Source organism: Nelumbo nucifera, chromosome 1 (genome assembly GCF_055504915.1).
Source record: "Nelumbo nucifera cultivar China Antique chromosome 1, China Antique-T2T, whole genome shotgun sequence".
Taxonomy (NCBI): domain Eukaryota; kingdom Viridiplantae; phylum Streptophyta; class Magnoliopsida; order Proteales; family Nelumbonaceae; genus Nelumbo; species Nelumbo nucifera.
Genome location: NC_142649.1, coordinates 122769392 through 122791801, shown reverse-complemented (window position 1 = coordinate 122791801; position 22410 = coordinate 122769392).

Sequence of the window (22410 nt, the reverse complement as noted above, 5' to 3'; positions counted from 1 at the left end):
CCTCCGCGAACTGAATGCACGAATGGACCGATCTAAAGGACTATGGGCAAACGAGCTACCCAGTGTTCTATGGGCTTATCGGATCACAGTGAAGACCACTACAGGCGAGACCCCCTTCAACCTCACCAACGGCACTGAAGCAGTCACCCAGCCGAGATCGAGGTTCCCTCGCTACGACTAGAAGCGTATGATGACAAGGCAAATGAAAACGAGCTACGCACCAACCTCAACCAACTTGACGAAGTACGAGACCTCGCATATATTAAGACTGCGGCCTACCAGCAGAGAGTAGCTCGGTACTATAACACCAGGGTCAAGAAGCGGAACCTCCGCACTGGCGACTTGGTCCTCCGTAAAGTTATGGTGTCTGAGCCCGGTGTTGGTAAGCTCGGGCCAAATTGGGAAGGACCCTACCGAGTAAAGCGGGTGCTCGGGGAAGGAACATACGAGCTTGAAACCCTATAAGGGAAACAAGTACCTCGGGCATGGAATATTGTCAACTTAAGGCAATATTACCTATAAACTACTGAGGAGACCACGAGTCACTTGTTAGACAGTTGTATGCCCTTAGCTCTAATCAGAATGATGTACATTATAAATGAATAAAGTACATATTTGATTCATATTCCTGTGGTGTGTTTCTATGTAATACCCTTAAACTGGACACTTATGAGACTCGTGTTAGTTTAGAATGTTCACAGCCGTTGGATAAGTCAGGGGAGATCTAACATGCTAAGGCTGACACTGGTGTGCTGTCAAATGTTGGGGTGGCCTGTCTCAGCTGCCAGGGTGAGACCCAAGGTACATGCAGTGTACGATTAATTGAATCTTTGAATCGGACCAGATTTCCAGTATTGCCCTGGACCTTGGAGATAGATAGGCAAAACTGGAAAGTTACACCTGACCCCTAGACTCGATTATGATACTGCACAAGGTGTCGGATTGGGTTGTCTTTCATATGCCAATCAGTGAGATCCTTAGCGGGGGTCAAAACCTGGGTATGTTGGGACAGTCTGAGAATTCATTTCAGTGGGTGATCATAGTGACAGGATCAGCCCCTTTGTCGGACAAAGGTAATGATCGGGGATGCACTCTCTCTGATGGAAACCAAGACTATCGGCAGCCGATTTCAATCGTTGAGATTTGTTTTGCAAAATATATTTTATATGAGATATAAAAGTTTATATATTATGGTTTACAAACATTTGCAGAAGGTTTTAATTCCCGGGATCCATGTGAGTGGAGAGTGCAGCACTGTTCTTTGCAGCCGAGGGAGAGGTCCTCTCTTGTCGGGTAGTGTTTGATCATTATGGGCTGAGAAGTTAAGTGTAAGACCATTGAGGATAATAACTGATGGACTAATCTTGCATCTGCCCACAGTCCCTGGGTGTTACAAGGTGGCTTGACCCAGGGACCACTTAGGGTAAGTGTTGGACCCATAGAACCCATGTGATGGGTTTCAGGGGGTGCACTGTTCATAACAGTGTATTCAGCCAGGCCTTGTAACAAAGGCTGGGCTGAACCCATGTGGCTGATGTGTAGATCAATGTTTGGGTCCCACACCATACATGAAAGCCCAACTGGGCAGCAGTTTGGAAGGCTAAGTGAGCACATAACCTTATTGAGCCTAAAGCCCATTTCAAACTGGGCTGATTTGATCAGTTAAATAAGGGGCGAATTCTGGGATTGAATTAGCAGATAGGATTAGGTCTTAACCCTATCCACTCAAAGAGTCCAGATCTAAATGTGATTCAAATCTGGAAACCTCCTAAAGAGATTAGGAGAAGGCTAATCTAATCTACAGATAAGATAAGGGTTTACCCTTATCACTTAAAGGGAATTCTGATCCAAATATGATTTGGATCAACAACTCCTAATGGGATTAGAAGCTGATTCCTTTAAGGTTATAAAAGGTGGAGGGGCGGCAGCCTTTAAACACACAAGTTCACCACCTGTCTTCAGAGCTGAAATCACAAAAGAGAGAATTCAGCACATCTGCGAAAATTCTCTCTTGCCGCCGCCACACCTGCCAGTTCAATTTCTAGTTCAGTGGGAGAAATCAAGATTGGATCTTGATATCAGTTCCTTGTGAAGGGACTGATAAGAAGCTGTGCCCACATGTCATCCTGCTAATTCTTGCGGAGGATTAGGTTCTTGGGAAGAACACTGTTGATTCTGCTCCATCCTGCACTGCGCCATCTTTAGTGGGAGCAGTCTTTGGATCCTTTTTTGGGCGTGAACACCTTCGTTGGGAGATATTATTTCTCTGTATCAGGTATATCCCTCTCCTACTGCTTTTGTTCAGACCTGGTTCGGTTCATTGTTCAAGATTGATCATTGAAAAATATGATTTTTCTAAAATAAGGAATACGATTCCCAGTACGATGGAGACAAATGTTTGAAATTTGCTCATTCTATTCCGCAAGATTCGGGCGTCCATGCAATGGACATCTCATCCCTTTAGTGGTATCAGAGCCAGGTTCAAGTCTTGAACCGAATTGGATCAAATCTGAACCTGCGCAAATGGGCAGAAGGCGTTCTACCCGATTTGTGCAGATATAAAGTTTTTCTGGAAAATTTGTTTCCAGTTGATGGGCGATTAATCTGAAATTAAATTTTATAAATCTGATTATTATTTAGAATTTTTTTGATTTTTGGGCTGTTCGTACACATGGAGATCGAAATCTTGATTGGCGTAGGAAACCGGCGATTTTGTAGATTCTTGATTATTTTATTACATTTGGTCTATAAAATAATTTTTTTATTTTTAGACTGAATGTATAGGCATTCAATCTGATGTAATTATAATAGAAATTAGGTTTTCTATTTACTTTTATTTTGGATCGAAGATGGCGACGCAAGGAAGGAGATTTCGCAGATGGGAGAATCATTATCTGCAATTTGCAGTTTATGAAACTACAAACTGTGATCTAACCTCTGTTTTGCAGGATGGATTGTGCGAACAGCCCTATGTGACTGATTCTTCCATTTCTTTTATCAATATTTAATTTCAAATTAATTTCTTGAATTAAATCTTTAATTAAAGATCAAACCCTAGACCCATTCGAACCAAATTGGTCCAAACTGGTTGGACCGAATCTAGGGTTCGATCAAGGCTGAATGTCAGCCCTAATTCTCCCACTAATGGGCCTAAGGATTGATAATTAATTGAATAATTAATTCGACCCAACCTGTAAAGGCCTAGTTTTAATTTGTTAAAACTGCTAAAAGTCCACTTCGCAAATTAAGCTATGTGGACCAAATTGATCAACCCTAATTTCGGCCCATATACCTAGATAATATTAATGGTTAATATTATGGGCTTTACAGATATTAATTGATTGGATCAATTCTTCCCTGCATGTGATGTATGTATGTGTGATGTGCTACGTTCATGGGTCATAAGTGCTTGGCCCATGTTGATTCGATAGAGGCTCTTGCGCACACCATGGCTGAATGCACATCATTGCCATGGTGTCCCTACTGGTCATTGGATGACCTCCCTCAGTGGTGGGCCCCACACCTCCTGTAGAGGATACATGTGGAACCCTAACAGATTTTGGCCCACCGAAATCTGACTTTATGAAAGTCAATGGGAGCCACTTTGGTTAGACCTAAATCAAAGTAGGGCGTAATCATTCGTTCCCTCCAGCAAATATGAGTGCATGTGATAAGGAGATTCATATGATGAACTCTCTAAAGGCCTTCCATCATTAGCATATGGGTCCTTCAGTAATGAGGAAATGTACCAGAAAATGGGCTATCCATTTGCTGTTGGGCTTGTCCGAGTGTTTCATAAGATGATAGGGGCGTCATAGACCGATGTGGGAGGGGCTTCACCAAAAAATGGGAACTATCTCACGGTACCTTGGCGTTCACAAATATGATGGGTGAGCACTCACTGGACAGAAAGGTTTACCTAAAAACGGTTCTGAACCTTGTTTGACAGAGGCCAAAGGGAAAACTCATATGATGAGTGGATATGATCATTCACAGAAGGGTGGTGGGGTTTTGCAGCTGAAATAGTTGGCTCCATGCACCCTATGTGGTTTCCCACATTTCTAGAGACAAGTCGTCTCCGTCACTGAGATGGAAGGGAAATCTCGGAGATGAACAAATGGGAATGGAATATAGATTAAAAGCCATATCTATGTAATGAACATGAATCAAATTAGGTTGTGAACAAATATTTGTTGTTTTACTAGAAAATGGCAAACGGACAATTTGCAAAACTTCTTGACGACAACAAGCTTAAGAACCCGAACTATGTCAATTGGTACCATAACCTCATGCTGGTCCTAACATCTAAAAAATTGGATAAGGTAGTTAAAAATCCTACCCCAGAGCATCCGAGCGACAGGGCTTCTGAGTTCAGAAGGAGGGAATTCCAAGATTGGGAGGATAAAAACTCCCTAGCCCGCTGTTATGTCATTGCCTCTCTAGACAATCCAATACAGAGACAGTTCGATCAGATCGAACTAGCCAAGGACATATTGGATAGTTTGAAGACAATGTACGAAGAGCATAATCATTCTACTCGGCAGAAGGTCTTGAAACAGTCATGACCGCTCAAATGTCCAAGGGGTAATAGGTTCACGACCATTGTCTTCGGATGATGGGTTACATCAATAAACTTGAAGCCCTTGGATCCGGGCTAGATCTTGGCATGCAAGTGGATGCCATCCTTAACTCTTTGCCTCCTTCCTTCAACCCGTTCATAATGAATTACAATATGAACAAGCTGAATGTCAACGTCTAAGAACTCAACAACATGTTGCAGAGGGTCGAGGATTTAATTAGGAAGGATGAGTCTGTGGCTATGCTTGCTGAAGCTAGCAAATCGGGCAAGAAAAAGAGGAAGGCAAAGAAGCCTTAGAAGAAAGCTGCCAAACCCAAGAAGTAGAAGAAATATAGGGCATTAGATGCGTGTCACTTCTGCAAACAGACCAGCCACTGGAAGAGGAATTGTCCTCAGTATATGGAATCCAAGAAAGGTAATTTCGAATCTTGTGTCATAGAAACCAATTTATTGGTGGCTTCTGCATCCTGGTGTACTGACTCCCTAAGCATCTCTTTAAATAAAGAAGGGTTCTTTCTATTTCAGGATCGAATCTTGCTAGTCCTTCTCTTCTAGTGTGTGTCTTGCACTAATAAATCTAAACACAACAAGAGTTCGAATAAATCAAATAAAAAAAATAAAGAACAAAACAGAAATAAAAAAAAATCCAAATTAACCAAGGTTAACAAGTTCCAATATTATTTTAGGATTAAATCCCCAGCAACGGCGCCAAAAAACTTGATAGCTATAATTATATAACCCTAGCAAATGCACTAGTTATCAAGTAGTATAAAAATATTGTTCCCACGGGGATTTAACAAAATAAGTATTAGACCCACAGCCTTCCCTAATTATTTGGACAATCGAAATTCAGATTTGAGCAAGAACTACTGGAAATAAAAACTAGAAAAATAAAATAGAAGCAAGGGTGATCACTAACCGAATATGCAATGGATGAAATCGCTAGGACTTTTAGGTCCACCTAACCAATGTAATGAATATTAATGGATTCGATTAACCAAGATTATTTGCCATTCCCATAAGCTGAGGTCTTTCCAATTTTATTTAATATTCTCTCTCGAGATATACTAAAACTACGTCCATGAGGTAACCCTTCGATCTCTCGAGTAGAGCTCTCAAGATGGAAATGCATTAAGTCCAAGAAAAACTATTAAGTTCAGTTGAATCTTGTATATATATCTCTATATACCATTCAATTCACACTTTGAATTATTCAGTCGTTTATGTGAATTCCTCTCTCGATTCATTCACATAACACAAATCAATTAAGAGGTGGCTAAGCTCTTAATTGCATTAAGCACAATAATTCATAGACTATATTGAAATCACAATCTTGGATAAATCATAAAGATAAAAATATATTCATTAACAAGGTTCGGCTTTCCACAGCCCTAGCAAGAAACAAATCAGTTCATGATAAGAGAAGTAAGACAAACAAAGGGAAAGAAAGAACTCTTGAATTTGCCCATTATGTTGAGATCTCCTCTTCTTGCCGCCACCTTCTTCTTGAAGTTTATTGAATTCTTGATCACCTTTCCTCCGTTTTTTGACTTCTTTTCTCCTCTCTTGACTGATTGCTCAATGCAATTCGTGATCCCCCTCCAGAGATTGAGTGATCCCAGCTCCCATATAGCTTTCAATTTATTTGAGTTATCTCAAGAATGGATAATCCAGCCTTGATCCAAACTCCTCATATCCTATCCTATCCTATCTTCTCTCCTCTCTCCTTATCTAAACCTTTCTTAATCTTTCTGAAATTACATTTAGAAATTTAAATCTAAGAGGACTCTCGAATTCTTGAATTCGAACGGGCTGCTTTAATATCTTGGGCCGCCTCAATGTTCTTCTGCGAAATGGGCTTCAGTTGGGAACTGGGCCTCACTATAAAATTTCTCCGTATTCAGGCCCGGATTTGACTTTGATTTAGGCCGAATCTGTGAAAGCTCAAAACATGAAAGTTGTAGCTTTCTCTCTTTTCTTTCCAGTGGATCTTGAATCAGCTCAATCGGAGCTCGGATATGAATGTTAGGCCCACATTACTGATCGCTGCCGAAACTGTGAAAACCCATCCGATTAGCCTTGTTTTTCTTCTTGCAGCTTCTTTCCTTGCCCTGCACCGAATTGCAAGAAATATGAGTTTAATAAACTACTAATTCAGCATAAAAGACAGAATATTAGGGGATAAAATATGAAAGATTTTATTCTCATCAGTATACTAGTTGAACCCAATAAGGGGGGAATAGTTTGGGATAACAATTGCCGAAAGGCCTTACTTCGGGTATGCAGCTCTAACAGCTCGAGTGATAAAATCGCTTTGGTAGTAAGTAAAGAGCACACAATACTCAGTAGAAAAAGGCAAAACATTTCATTACTAACTCTTAAAAACAAAAAACCGGGCTTAACAGCCCAGAAGAAGTTCATCAAAATAGAAAAAAACCTGGCCCAACCGCCTAAGAGAGTTCATCAAAAAAGAGATATTTAAAACCAGGTTCAGACACTCGGGAACAACCACTTCATTCATTCATAAGAAAGAAAAATGAGAGCAACCAGCCTCAAGGATCCGCCGCCTCCACGTCCTCGTCATCCTCCGGAGAGTCAGGCTCCTCCTCCTCTGCCATATCCGCCGTCTCTAGATCCAGGCCCTTCATTGTTATGCCCTCAAGGTTGAGCCCGGAGAACTTCTTCCGGACCAGCCAGCGGCAGAGTTTGAATCCAGAATAGTAGGAGCTCAAGCCGTACTCCACCTAGAGGTCGTGGTACTCCTGGGAGTCCTTGAAGTCCCGCACCGCCTTAGCTCGCTCAGCCTCACCATGGCGTCGAAGTTCCGAGTCCAATCTTGAAGTGTGGACTCCAAGTCCTGGACCTGCTGACGAAGGAGCTCCCTCTCCACTATTACCCTCGACGACTCCTCCCGGTAGCGAGCGCTCTCCTCGGACAGCCAGGCGATTTGTGCTTCCGAATCCCGAACGAGCAGCTCCTAGGCCTCGCTCCCCTTTCGAGCTCGAAGGACTTCACCTCGAGCCCGGTCGAGCTCGCCCTAGAGCTTCTACACGCTTGACCTCTGAGCAAGAGAGTCGTTGGAGTGAATGTTGGTCTGGAGGGCCATGGCGTGAATGGTGGAGTTCACCTGCCAACAAAAGGTCGAGGTCAAAAAAAGAAAAAAGCAGCCACTTACCACCATGCAGTGAGCGGAGGCTAGCCTGGCGAGCTGCTTGGGGTCCATTCCTCCCCAGCTGACGACCTCCTCATGGGTGACCGCCTTCCGGCTCCTTTGTGAAGCCACAATGAAGTCGGTGATGCTTTCCCACTCTCTGGTAGGGAACCGCAAGAAGGCGAAGGGGTGGGACTGCTTAGACGAAGGGTACTGCCCTTGCACCGGGACCTCATGCTCTTCCGCGCCACCTTCCGTGGCTACTCCCTCGAATGGGACCGGTGGGACCTTATGCGGTGGTGGAACGAAGGCTGGATCAGCAGCCTCAAACTCAGCACTCCCGGAAGTGGAAGCTCGATCAGGGCGCGACCTCTTCGCCCTGCGCTTTTGGCTGCTTGACAGAAGGCGGTGCGCATCTACACCAGACATGTTGGCTACCAAAAATCACCAGGCATTAGTCCACCTAAAAATAATTACAAGGCATTGCGCGACCTAAAAGGCAACCTACCGGAGCTTAGGCCGGCCTGCGCAAGCTTGTCCTCGGTCAAGTAGTCCGACCAATGGAAGCCATCTGTTGCCCAGGATTGCAGCATTTCCCGAACTTTGGGATCCAAGTCAACACCCGAATCCTGGATGGCGGCCTCTAGAGCCTACCCCTGAGCTCAAAGGGGCGTCATCTTGGTTACCACCCTGGGGAAAGACATTGTGCGGGTACCCAGACATTGCTGACAAAGCGATAAGACTCACTAGGAAAAAGCTGAACCGAAAAGACGATGTGAACAGGAGAAGAGCTCGAGCAGCTAGGTGAAGGCGTGACCTTAGAATCCGAAAGCAAGGCAAGTTGGCATAAAAGAAATGAGGCCTGGGGCCCTCCTATTTATAGTCATTGTGCCCACAAACCAATGACTCAGATTAAGGCAAATCTGACGGTTAACAGTCAACCTGACCGCATGTCTTCTAAAACCGAAATGTGACTGGCCGCACGTCTTCCATGATTATGGTAATGTCGGTTGCACGACTTCCAGAGGTGAGAGCTGTTTTGGCACGCTTTTTGGCATTCGAAAAGTCCAGAAATCGCCTGACATCCGCGTGTGTATTTAATGCGATCGGTCAAACAAGTTTGAATTTCGGGTCAAATCCACCTGTCACACTCCATGAACTCCTCGCCTAGGGTAGAACCCTTAGCCCAAGGAGTGGGGGGCAATTGATGGAGGGTGATTTGACCCGACCTCCTAAGAAGGTGACACGTGGATGTGACCCAACGAAAGCAACAACTCAGCATGACAGCCTGGCTATGACTAAGTAACGAGTTCGTTAAAGTCCTCGTAGGACAGCTCGCTACATTACAGCTCACCACGGAATGAGCTCGCTACAGCGCGAGCTCAAGGACCCCGGTATATGGAAAGGGAATACTCCAAGCCAAGTCTATCCCAGCTTGTGAGGTGAGAGAATCAGCTCGCTCTAATACTTAGGCAAGAAGACTACCCCAAAGGCGACCTCATGCAGAATCACCTCGGGATACATCCAAGAGCTCGCCACAAGGCAACTCACTACAAAGCAGTTTGCTGTTAAGTGACGCGGCATTCTCAGGAAGCTTCTTATCTGACGAGACCGTACCAGTCAGACTGCGTCATGTCTCCTGACTGACGGTGCAGTCCCTACCAGCCCAGCAGACTGCACCCACGTCTCTTGACAGGCGGTGGTGTGTCTATCCTTTGCGGGTCGTGTCTCTCATCTGATTGGTCAGTACTCTGCAATAGTTACTTGCGCAGCCCTGACAAATAACGGCTATGACAGAGGTCCAGTGGCGGTTACGCCCAATTTGACAAGAACATCTACATTTAAAGGCCCTAGGGTCGAAGGGGGCGAAGGTATCTTGAATTTAACTAATCTAGCGCTATCTCCACTCTTAGCTCTCTTTGCACTCTTTACAGCTCTCTCAAGTGTTCTAACTTAAGCATCAGAGTATTCCCACCGGGCGAGCTCCCCAGGAATCCTTCATCTTCCTCCTCTCAAGTACCGTCTGTCGCCAACTAGGAGCCAGACGTCCGCCAGCTAGGAGTGTCCAAATTGTGTTGCATCAATAATGTATTAGTGAAGAGTGCTAGAACTTATTATATTTCTTTTTACAAATTAATATGTGCACAAAGTTTATATTATATTACTTTCTATTGAAGTTTAAGGCACAAAACATATGCAACTATTATATCTAAATTATTATATCAATTATTTCCTATTTTACTATTTTTAATTTTTAACATTATAAAAAAACCAATTAAAATTAATTCTCAAATGTTTTGTAAACAATATCTTTATAATTTCAACTTAAAATATGTTAAATTTATTAAAATTTTTAAGATACATGTCATATGAAAATTGTTAATTTTTCATTACTAAAATAATTATTCCAGTAATAATATGTTTATTTATATAAATTTTATGAAATAAAATAATGATTTTTTTGTTATGAAAGTAGAGTAGCTGATTTGACTGTTTCAATTTATATTATATTCTCAAATGCTTGGTAAATAACATTTTTACTTTTGTAAATAATAAATATGTTGCTATTTAATGAAAATTAAAATAATAATTAACAATTTATAAAATTTTAAGATACACATCAAGTTCAAATTTATAAATTTTAAGTATTAAGATAATTATTCTATTATTAATATTTTTATTTGTATAAATTTGTTAACATTAAAACCACTTTTTGATTTAAATGTGGACTTATAAATTTATTTCATTAGTTTACAAAATAATAAATTTGAATATTATTTTTTTCATCTTTAATTGAAGTTGTCGAACATAAATGTATATTATTTATTCGGATTACATTTACATGTTTAGATAAAATTTATTTTATTTCAGTAATTATCACAAGATAAAGGTTGGCCTAGTGGTTTAAAGATGTACTTAAAGTGCATTTGTGAGAAAGTTTGGGGGTTGAATCGCCTCATTTCACATTTTTGTAAACAACGTGGAAGCAGAAACGCGGTCAGTATTGGCTACGATTGTGTTTTACCCCAATGCACGATTCAGGGGATATGTGTTTTAAATCCTTGCTAATAACACATTTTAAAGTTCAAGTAATAAAGTGAAACTACCCCAAAGAACAAAGTACTAATATGCAATTTATCAAAAAAATCAAGATGAATTTTAGATAATACCCCATTATATAATGTTAAATAGGGCTGTCAATGGGTCAAGTATATCTGACAAAACCGAACCGACCGAACCAATTATACCAGTTTTGGTTCCATCTGCAATCCCATTGGATTGGTTCTGGTTCTAGAATTTTTGCCCTGCTTATAATTGGGTTGGGATTGGTATTAGTTGTCTTGAACTAATTCAAAATTGAAACTGGTTGTATAAATGTCTAATTTCTTTTTATGATTATATGAGTAATATACATCTATACTACTATAAAAAGTACAAATAGACTCTAAAATTTCTAGAATTTTTCTTAACTAAAATACCCCCTTTTTTGAAATATGGTCCCTTTATTGTGATGGTAAAAAGTGTAAATTGAATACTATTATTCAATGCATTCAATTCCCTCATTAAATCCCACATTTAATGTATTAACTCCCATTCACCCTCATTGAATCATATATTTAAAGCATTTTTATTTATTATCATCACTAAATTCCACTAATTAAATCCATACATAATAAATTAATAATTCCAATAAAATAAAAACTTATATTTTTAAAATCTACATGGAAAAAATAATGTTTTCATCTAAGTGGTGATAAAAAATTAAATCATTTTGGGTCAAATGGGCGAACTCATGTTGCCACAATTAAAAAATAAAAAATTCAAAAAAATATAGAAATTAAAGAAAAATTTAGGAACATTTTTAATATCATATATCTGACATATTAAACAATAATAATTATGATAAATAAGAAATATTTTTATTAATTATGGAAATGGAATATAAAATTTAAAACCAACTAGAAATAAAACTATTTTCCTACTCTCTTATCTTCTCTCATTAAATCTCATATCTAAGTTATATTCCCTCATTAAATCTTATTTTTGAGACATATGTTTCTCATCAAACTCTACTAATTAAATCAACAACATTAATTTTAATAGTATAAAAATAAATATTTTGAAAAGTAATTTGAAAACAAAAACATTTTCCTCACTCTCAATGGTGGTTAAGCAATTCAACCATTTGAGGTTAAATGAGTTAATCAACAATGCCATAATGTAATAATAAAAATTAAAATAAATAAAATATAAAATATAGAAAAAAATAATAATTGAGCATATCTCTAATATTGTATATTCATTATACTAAACAAAATGAGTATAAAATATAAGAAGTGTTTTTATTAATAATGATGAAAATGAAATCATGTCAGTCAAATAATAAAATTTTAAAAACAGAAAATAAAAATAATTACAAAAATAAAAAACTAGAGAAAATCTAAAAACCAAACTATTTTCCTTTATGGGTCATGCATTGGGTCAAATGGATTAAAAGATGATGTCATTGTTAAATAATAAATCTTTAAAAAGTAAAAAGTATAAATAATCAAAATAGTATAAAAATTATAAAAAAAGAATTGTACACATCTCTAATATTTTAATTATATCAAACAAAGATTAAGTATAATAAGTAAAAATTATTTATATAATGTAGATGACATATATAATTTAACATTGATCTAAAAGCAAAGTTATTTTCCTACCTACATGATGGGTCAAGTATCCAACTTTTCAAATAAACTCATGGTGTCATAATTGAATAATAAATAATTAAAAAAGATGAAACACAAAAAATGAAAAAGTATAGAATGTTGTCTAAAACATTTAAGAACATTTCTAATGTTATATATTCATCATATTAAATAAAAATAATTGTTAAAATAAATTTTATTTTTATTTATATTAGAAATAGAATACAAAATTTAATAATAATAATTTTTATTGTAATTTAAAATTTCCACATAAAGTCAGAATTTTTGTGTATATTTACTTTTATTTTATGCATACATACATACATACATACATGCATGCATACATAAAAATGTACGTATAGTATATTTATTTATACTACTAGTAAAAGTGTACGCATGTTGCACGTGGAAATATCAAATGATGATGATGATAATAGTCAATAACCAAATGACCTTACTGGTTGAACCATTAACCTATTTAACTAGGAAAATGGACTTTGATTAAGACATTAATTCATTTTTTTCTTTGTATTTTAGCTATTTCTATCTTTACTAACAATAATTATTATTTTTTAGACATATGTTTGTTTAATATGAAGAATATATAATATTAATGTACGTTCAAATATTTCTATAAAATTTATAAAAAATTCTATATATTTATTTTTTATTATTTAATTTATGAGATAATAAAAATTACTTATTTACCAAGAGGAAATGCAATTCCAATATATTGTTTGAACATTGGTTTTTAATATTGTGGTCAAATCAATTATATATATATATACTTTATATATTATTTATTATTTATTTATAAATATGTTATTTATATTTCATTTTTGTAAATTTCTTACATGATGAAAATAGTTGAAATAATACTTATATTTTTTGTTTTTCTTTATTTCAACTATTATATTTTATTTTCCTTTTAATAATATATTATTTTTTAAATTAACGTTAGATAGTGTATGCCCTTAGCTCCAATTAGATTGATGTACCGATACATTTTATTGTAAATGAATAAAAGTACATAATCGTTTCATGTTATCATTGGTGTGTTTCTATGTAGTTACCCCTTAAATTTGACACTTATGAGACTTAGGGTTGTTCACGGGTTGGTTTACTGATGTTTTTCCAACCAACCCGACCAGAAATTAAAATCAAAACCGACCCTGTGTTAAGCAAAACCGACCTGATCATTTTAGTCGGTTTTGGCTCTACTTAGTGATGACTTAATTGTTGTTCAAGTGTTCATTTCTGGCTCTACATTCCCAAAGGAAACCAACATTTCCTTAATGTTTTGTGGCCCATCCATGGATCCAGTTGTGGAGGGATCAGAGTTTGAGAGTATTATTTGCCAACTGGTGTCCACTTACACTATAGAGATGAGAGATATATAGTGTAACTAAGTAAGTTGTAACTACTAACTAGGAACTAACTACTAAGTCGGTTTCGGTTTCGATTTTCATAACCGAACCCGAACCGAATCATCGGTTTATGATTTTTTATAACCTGAAATCGACCGGTGCTGAAGAAAACCCGACCGACTTGGGTTGGTTGGTTTGGTCGGGTTGGGTCTTCTTATAAACAGCCCTAATGAGACTTGTGTTAGTTTAGAATGTTCTCAGCCGTTGGATAGACTTGGGGAATTTATCCTACCAAGGTTTACACTGATGTGCTACCAAAGAAGTTGGGGTAGATTGTCTCAGTTTCTAGGGTTAGACCTAAAGCACATGTAGTGTGTGTTTGATTCAAGGTTCAAAATTTTGTCACGTATTGGCCCGTATCAGCCAATACGTATTGTTCCAGCAAGTTTTCGGCATGATACCTGGTACCAAATTGAATGTGTCGTATCTATTCATTGTATCAAGGTCGTATCGTACCCGTATCGTTGAGTATCGGCACTGTATCAGCCGATACAATACGATTTTACTATGGCAGAAACGCGAATAAAACTCTCTTCGAAAGAGGGCTTCTGAAGAGGGCTTCTAAACCCATTTCAGAAGCCCTCTTTCTTTCCCAAACCCTTCAAAAAGCTTTTTAACCTTTTTAAAGACTCAAATCTTGTAAAAATTTGCCAAAATATCTATAAATTTGCAAGAGTCAACAAGTTTTTCAAGGTTGTGAAAAAAGGAGTGAAACTAAATATGTTTTCCCAAATTTCTTTTACATTTTCAGCCAATGTTAGAAAAGACCCCCCCCCCTTTTAACAACTATTATTCATTTTTATTTTTCTTAATATAAAAGTTTTTTATTAAAGATAAAGAAAAAAATGAAACCCCCCTTCCTCCTTCCTCCTCTTAAGGAAGCTTACGCCTCTTGCATTCTGAACTATGCTTCACACCTTTAGGTAGTGGAATGCCTCTGTGTTTTAAAACATTGATATTTATTTATTTTTTTAATTTTTAGAATAAAATATGCAAACTAATTATTTCATCTATTATGTCCATAAATCCATTCAATTTTTTGTTACATATTTACTTTTCTTAATTTTAATTTAATTTTTAGAATAAAACATGCAAAATAATTATTTATGTTTTTATAAAATTAGAATAAAACATGCAAAATAATTACTTGATCTATTATGTCCATAATTAGATAATATGTTTCTATTCCCAACTTCTCGTTTATTGATTACAATATGTTTTTTCATAAAACCCACTAAAATGTGTTATTTTTATGCATAAATAGCTCATTTATGTCTTATATTTAGTGATATTGATGTTTATTTATGATTTATTAGAGTATTTATAGCATTTCCATGTGTTTCCTTGCGTATCTTAATTTTTCGTCCGTATCCAAGGCGTATCCTGATACGTGTCTTAAATTTGCCTTTTCGATACGCATAGCATATCCGATACTTTGAACCTTGGTTTAATTGAAGCACTTAACTCAAACCATTTTTCAGTTATGCCCTGGACCTTGGAGACTGATGGGAAAAACTAGAAAGTTATACATAACCCCTAGACTTGATTATGATACTGCATTGGGTGTCGGATCGGGCTGTCTTTGATATGCTAATCACTTAGATCCTTTGGGGGTCAATACCTAGTTATGTTGGGATAGTTTGAGAATTCAATGAGTGGGTGATCATAGTGATTGGATCAGCCCCTTTGTCGGACAAAGTGAATGGTCGGAACTGCATTACCTTTGATGGAAACCAAAACTGTTGGCAATGGATTTCAACTGTGTTTGAGATTTGTTTATATATATATATATATATTATGTTTCAAGAAAATATTTTCAAAAGGTTTTAATTCCCAGGACCCATCCAAGTAGAGAGTGTGACACTGCACCTTACAGCCAGGGGAGAGGTCCTTCCCTGTTGGGTAGTGTTTGATCATTGAGGGCTGAGAGGTTAATTTTAAGAGACCATTAAGGGTTGTTTACCTGATGGGCTATATCTTACTTAAGTCCATTGTCCTTGCGCCTTCATAGGATGGTTGGACTCAAGAACCATTTAACTGAAAATGTTGGGCCTATTTTGAGCCCATAGTGATGGACTCATGGGTTCATTGCATTTGGTAATGAATTCGGCCAAGCCTTTTCACAGAGGTTGGGCTGAACCCATATGGGCTTATGTGAGGTCATTGTTAGGGTCCCACGCCATACAAATCAAACCTAAATGGGCCAGCAACTCTCTTGGGACGTGAGGCACTTACTTAATGGGCCTAAGGCCCATGATTAATGAGATTAATCAAGATGTCACATGACAACTTAAGCAGTCATGTGACATGGGCGAATATGGGTTTGGAGCACCCATTTCACAAGAGGATAAGACCTATCTACTGATAGAGTCCAGATCCAAATAGAGATTTGGATTAACCTTCTAATTCGATTAGGAGTGATGCTGCTTAAGGATTAAGAAAAGGGAGATCGAACTGCTTCAGATAACTCTGCTTTCAGTTCTCTCTTCTGCTCTTGTCACCCAATAAACCCTAGTTTGACCTCCTCTTTTGGAACCGATCTTGATTAGTTCCTTCTTTGATTTTTGCAAAAAAAGTACAAAGAAAAATCGTGCTCACCTCCTTTGTTCGATCCAAAGAGTTGGATTGCAGTTTTGTTGAAAATTGCGTTGTTGAACTGACTTCATTCCAAGCTACGATATCTTCAGTGGAAGCTGATTTTGGGATTAGATTTGGGTGTGAACTACCACTTTGGGAGTTACATTTGTTGAATTCGTACGGGTATACATCTCCCTTTTGTTTGATTTCAAATCTGATCCGGTTTCAGTGCAAGATCAATTATAGAAAAATGCAATTTTTCTAAAACAGGGAATATGATTCCTGAAATGTTGAAAGAAATTTTTGAAATTTCGTCCAACCATCCAGCATGGTTCGGCCATCCATATGATGGATTCCACATTCTTTCAATTAAACTGGGTCGTATCAAATTTGGATATCCAATATATTGATCGAATTCAGATTTAATCAATATTTATGAGATTCGATCAGATCTCATAAATATACCTTGATTCAAATTCGATCCAATCTATTTGTATCCCTACAATAACCTAACTAATTAAATCTTTGAACCAATTGACATGGTTAGTGGGGTCATGCATTAGACATTAATGCTCTTTATTTTTATCATAATTTTATCTCATTTCTATCATCAATGAAAATAATTCTCATTAATCACACTTTTTTATATGATGAATATATAATATTATAAAATGTACTTAAAATTATCTATAAATTTCTCTATTTTCTAGAATTTTATGTATTTTATTATTTAATAATAGCATCATGTGTTGATCCATTTGACATGAATAGTTGAACCACTAGCCCACCACTTGGATGGAAAAAACATTTTTTCTTTTTCGGTTGATTTTAAATCATGTTTTACATTTTCATCATCAATAAAAGCAATTATTATTTCCACATTTATTTTGCATGTGATAGTACCAAATGATGATGATGATAATAAAAATTAACCAAATGACCTTATTGATTGAACCATTAACTATTTACCAGGAAAATGGACTATGATTAAGACATTAATTCATTTTTTTTCTTTGTATTTTAGCCATTTCTATCTTTACTAACAATAATTCTCATTTTTTGAAACATATTTTTGTTTAATGTGAAGAATATATAATATTAATGTATGTTCGAAATTTTTTATGAAACTTATAAAAAATTTTATATATTTATTTTTTATTATTTAATTTATAAGATAATAAAAATTACTTATTTACCAAGAGGAAATCCAATTCCAATATATTATTTGAACATTGGTTTTTAATATTATGGTCAAATCAATTATTTATATTATAGTATATATATTATTTTATATAATATATATGTTATTTATTATTTGTTTATAAATATGTTATTTATTTTTTAAACTTTTTATATGATGGAAATAGTTGAAAAAATACTTATATTTTTTGTTTTTATTTCAATTGTTATATTTTTCTTTTTCTTTTAATATTTTATTACTTTTTTAAAAAATTAAATAAGATCTTAACTGATTTGAATATCTAACATTTTGATCGGATTCGGATTTTAATCAATATTTATGATATCCGATCGAATCTTTGGATTAGATCATATTTGAATATACCTTGATTCAAATATGATATGATCTGTTTGCATCCCTACCAAACCTCTTGCCTACGATGACCTAGCTAATTAAATTATTGAACCATTTGACATGGTTAGTTGGGTTAGGTGTTAGACATTAATGAAAACAATTTTCATTAATCACACTTTTTATATGATGAATATATAATATTAACAAAAAATTATCGACAAATTTCTACATTTTCTAGAATTTTATGTATTCCATTTCACATGGATAGTTTAACCACTAACCCATCACTTGGAAAGAAAATCATTTTGCTTTTTCGGTTGATTTTAAATCATGTATTCCATTTTAATTATCGATAAAAGTAATTCTTATTTTCACATTTATTTTTGTTTAATATGGTGAATATATAACAATAGAATTGTATCAAAATGCTTTATACAAAGTTTATATTTTTCTTTGAGTTTATATGTATGTATTTAATATTCGTTACTTAGTTATGACATCATAGATTGACCCATTTGACCCAGAATGTTAGATTATTGACTTACCTACCATTTAGATATGAAATTGGTTTCATTTTCAAACTGGTTTTAAATTTTGCATTTCATTTATATCATTGATAAAATAATTATTATATATCATACTTATTTTTGTTTATATTATATATATTATAAATGTGCCCAAAATTGTTTCATATTATTTTGTACTATCTATTTAAAAAATATATATATTTTTAATTATATATCATGGGTTAACCTATTTGACTTGAAAGGTTGAACCACTAACCCACCCCCCTAAATAGGAAGATGGTTTAATTTTCCATTGGTTTTAAGTTGTATATTTGATGTCCATCATTAATACAATTACGTCTATTTTATCATACTTATTTTTTTAATATGACAAATATATAATAATAGAAATGTGTCCAATTTTTTTCAAAATTTTTTTAAATATTTTTATATTTATAAATTTGTATTATTTATTTATGACATCATGAAATTATCCATTTGACCCAAATGGTTGAAGTACTTACCCATGACCTAGATGGAAAATATGATTCCATTTCTAGTTTTATTTAAAAAATATAAAATTTTATTCTATTAATAATTATTATGTATGGATTTATTAGTGGAATTTAATAATGATAAACTAAAGTATTTTTTATATTTCTAAATTTGTATTATTTATTTATGACATCATGAAATTATCCATTTGACCCAAATGGTTGAACTACTTACCCACCACCTAGATGAAAAATATGATTTCATTTTTATGTTTATTTTAAAAATATAAAAATTCATTCTAATAATAATTATTGTGTATTGATTTATTAGTGGAATTTAATGATGATAAACAAAATTATAAGTGTTGGATTCAATGAGAGAGAATGTGATTTATTTAATGACTTAAATGTGAAACTTAATGAGAGGTAATTGAATATACTTAATGGTATTCTTTTAATTATATTTTCTACCCTTTCAATGGAGACAAACTAAATTCAAGGAGGGGTATTTCAGTAAAGAAAAATTTCAGAAGCCAATACCTCTTCATCCACACTTTTAGAAGTAGTATAGATTAAAAGTACCAATGAGGGTGTAGAACTTTACTAAACTACCCCTATTTTTGAATTTAGTCCCCCTTTAATTCTAAGAGTTAACAATGTAATATCACTTATAATTTTCACCTTATTTAATTTCCTCTCATTATGTCTTATATTTAGGGTATTAACTCACATTCTCTCACATTAAATCTTGTATTTGAGGTATTTTTATTTAATAATTCTAATAATTAGATCTTTATCAAATACAAAAATAATTTTTAACCATATGAAACCCATGTTTTTAAAGGGTATAATGCTAAAACGTCCCCTGAAGTTTCTAACCACTGCTAAAAACCTCCCCTGAAGTTTGGTAATTGCAATCACCTCTCTTGAACTTTAACATAGTTGCAAGTATAACCTTTCTCTTATAATCCTCTAACAAAAGGCATGAAAATGTCCAAAATAACCATGTAGTTACTTTGGCTAAAATGTTTATTTGGCTATTCGAGCTCGACTCACTTATAAACTATTAGGCTCGAGCTCGAGCTTGATTCGAATTAAAGACTTGAGCTCGAGCTCAGCTTGAGTCAAAAGCTCATAAGTTCAAGCTCGAATACCTTTGATTGCAAGTCTCCCTCAACAGCTAAAGTATCGAGCTAAGGTCTTCCTAGCAATCGAGGTCTCCCTCAGCTATTGAAGTGCCGAGCTAAGGTTTCCTTAGCAGCTGAGGTGCTGAGCTAAGGTCTCCCTTAGTTGCCGAGGTGCCGAGCTGAGGTCTCCCTCGGTTGTCAAGGTGTTGAGCCAAGGTCTCCCTTAGTGGCCGATGTGACACTACCCTATGTGCACATACTCGATTAGGCTCGTGAGCCTCATGAGCCGAGCTTTATTAAGCTCGAGCTCGAGTCGATTAGAAAACAAGCCTATATATTAGGCTCGAGTTTGGCTCGAAGCTCGGCTTAGACTAAGCCAAGTCGAGGTCGAACAACTCGTGAGTAGCTCGGCTCGTGGCCATCCCTACCCCAAACCCTTCCAATCCCTCAAAGGTAAAGTTGCAATTTTAAACTTTTTTTTTTGTTTAAAGTTTGTATTGTGTGTTATGAAAAAAGTAGCCTCAATAATAACTACATGGGTATTTTGGACATTTGTGTGCCTCTTGTTAAAGGATTCTAAGAAAGGGGGGTCTACTTGCAACAGTATTAGAAAAATCAAGGGAGGCGATTGCAATCACCAAACTTCAGGGGGAGATTTTAGCAACGGTTAGAAACTTCATGGGAGGTGTCAGTAATTTACCTTTTTTCAAATTAACAAAAAAAAAAAAGAAATCATTCTTCCATCTGAGTGGTGAGTAAGCCAATTCAACCATTTGGGCCAATTGGGTGAACCCATGATGTCATGGTTAAATAAAAGATGTAGAAAAAATGGGTCATTTCTCTAATATTTTATATTAATCATATTAAAGAAAAAAGTGTCATAAACAAAAATTGTTTTCATTGATAACGCAAATGAAATACAAATTTTAAAACCAACAAAAAAAATGAAATTGATTTCCTATTTGGTCCAAGTCAACAGTTCAACTTTTAGGTCAAATGTGTCAATATTTGATGTCATAATTAAATAATAAAAATGAAAAAATAAAAAAAAAACATAAATTTTGCAAAAAGATAAAACATTTGGGTGTATCTATAATATTGTATATTCATCATATTAAACAAAAACAAGTGTCATAAATAAGAATTATTTTTATACACATGTAAATATAGAAATGTAAAAAATATAATTTGAATTTATCCCTTTTTAATTGTGATGGTAAAAATGTAATTTGAACTATTATTTTTCACCTCATTCAAATCCCTCTCATTAAGCCATATATTTGAGGTACTAACATCCATTCTCTCTCATTAAATGATATATTTAAGATATTTTCTCACCAATAAATTATGTTATTAGATCTATATCCAATACTTTTAACAATATAAATCACAATTTTTTTTTTCAAAATGGAACAAAAAAATGAAATTATCCTTTTGTCTAGGTGGTGGATAAGGTAAACCATCTAGGTCAAATGGGTCAATCCATGATGTCATAATTAAATAATAAAAATGTAGAAAAATAAGAATACAAAAAATACAAAATATTTGTAGAAAACATTTGGGACATCTATAATATAGAATTATCTTATACACATAGAAATATATATAAAATTTAAAATAATTTGGATGTATATTACTGTCTTCATCATCTAAAATTACCACATGCAAAGCACGTACAAATTTACTAATAATGGAAGGGGAAGGGAAAAGAGCATCACTCAAAAGTGAGGTTAGAATTGGGAGAAATGTTTTAATCCATAAAGTGTCTTTCCAAAGATGGTAATGTTTTTATTATACCCTCTATTTATAGGCAAAAAAGGGAGGTCGGTTTCATATGTGTGTTTGCGGAGGATTTAAAAAATCCCGCTCATTCGTTATCAGTGCATATCTTGAGGCCGATAAGATGGTGATGCGCATCAGATTGCTATTCACGGAACGGATTCGTTCCATTCCTTGCTCCCAAACCCTAGTATGCGTCGATTGTTGATAGTTGACACAATTATCTTTTCCTATGTTTTCATTGTTTGCATGACATGATCCGCGATATACTTTTTTAGTAAATCCCCCCTTTGTTTTATCTCAGTTGTCTTGATTATATGGTTTAATTACTTATATCGCTTTTTGTTATTTATCTTATTTTAGTCATCAGTCGGTGGTATTTAAGTAAATCCCCTTACAATTTCAAATGACTATCTTATTCTTCCCCAACAAAAGTCATTAGGGATATCAATGCTCTAACTGTTCAAGAAGACAAGAATCTATGAATGATAGTGGCAGAAGACAAGAACCAATGAATGATTGTGGTAGGTAAACTTTGATAG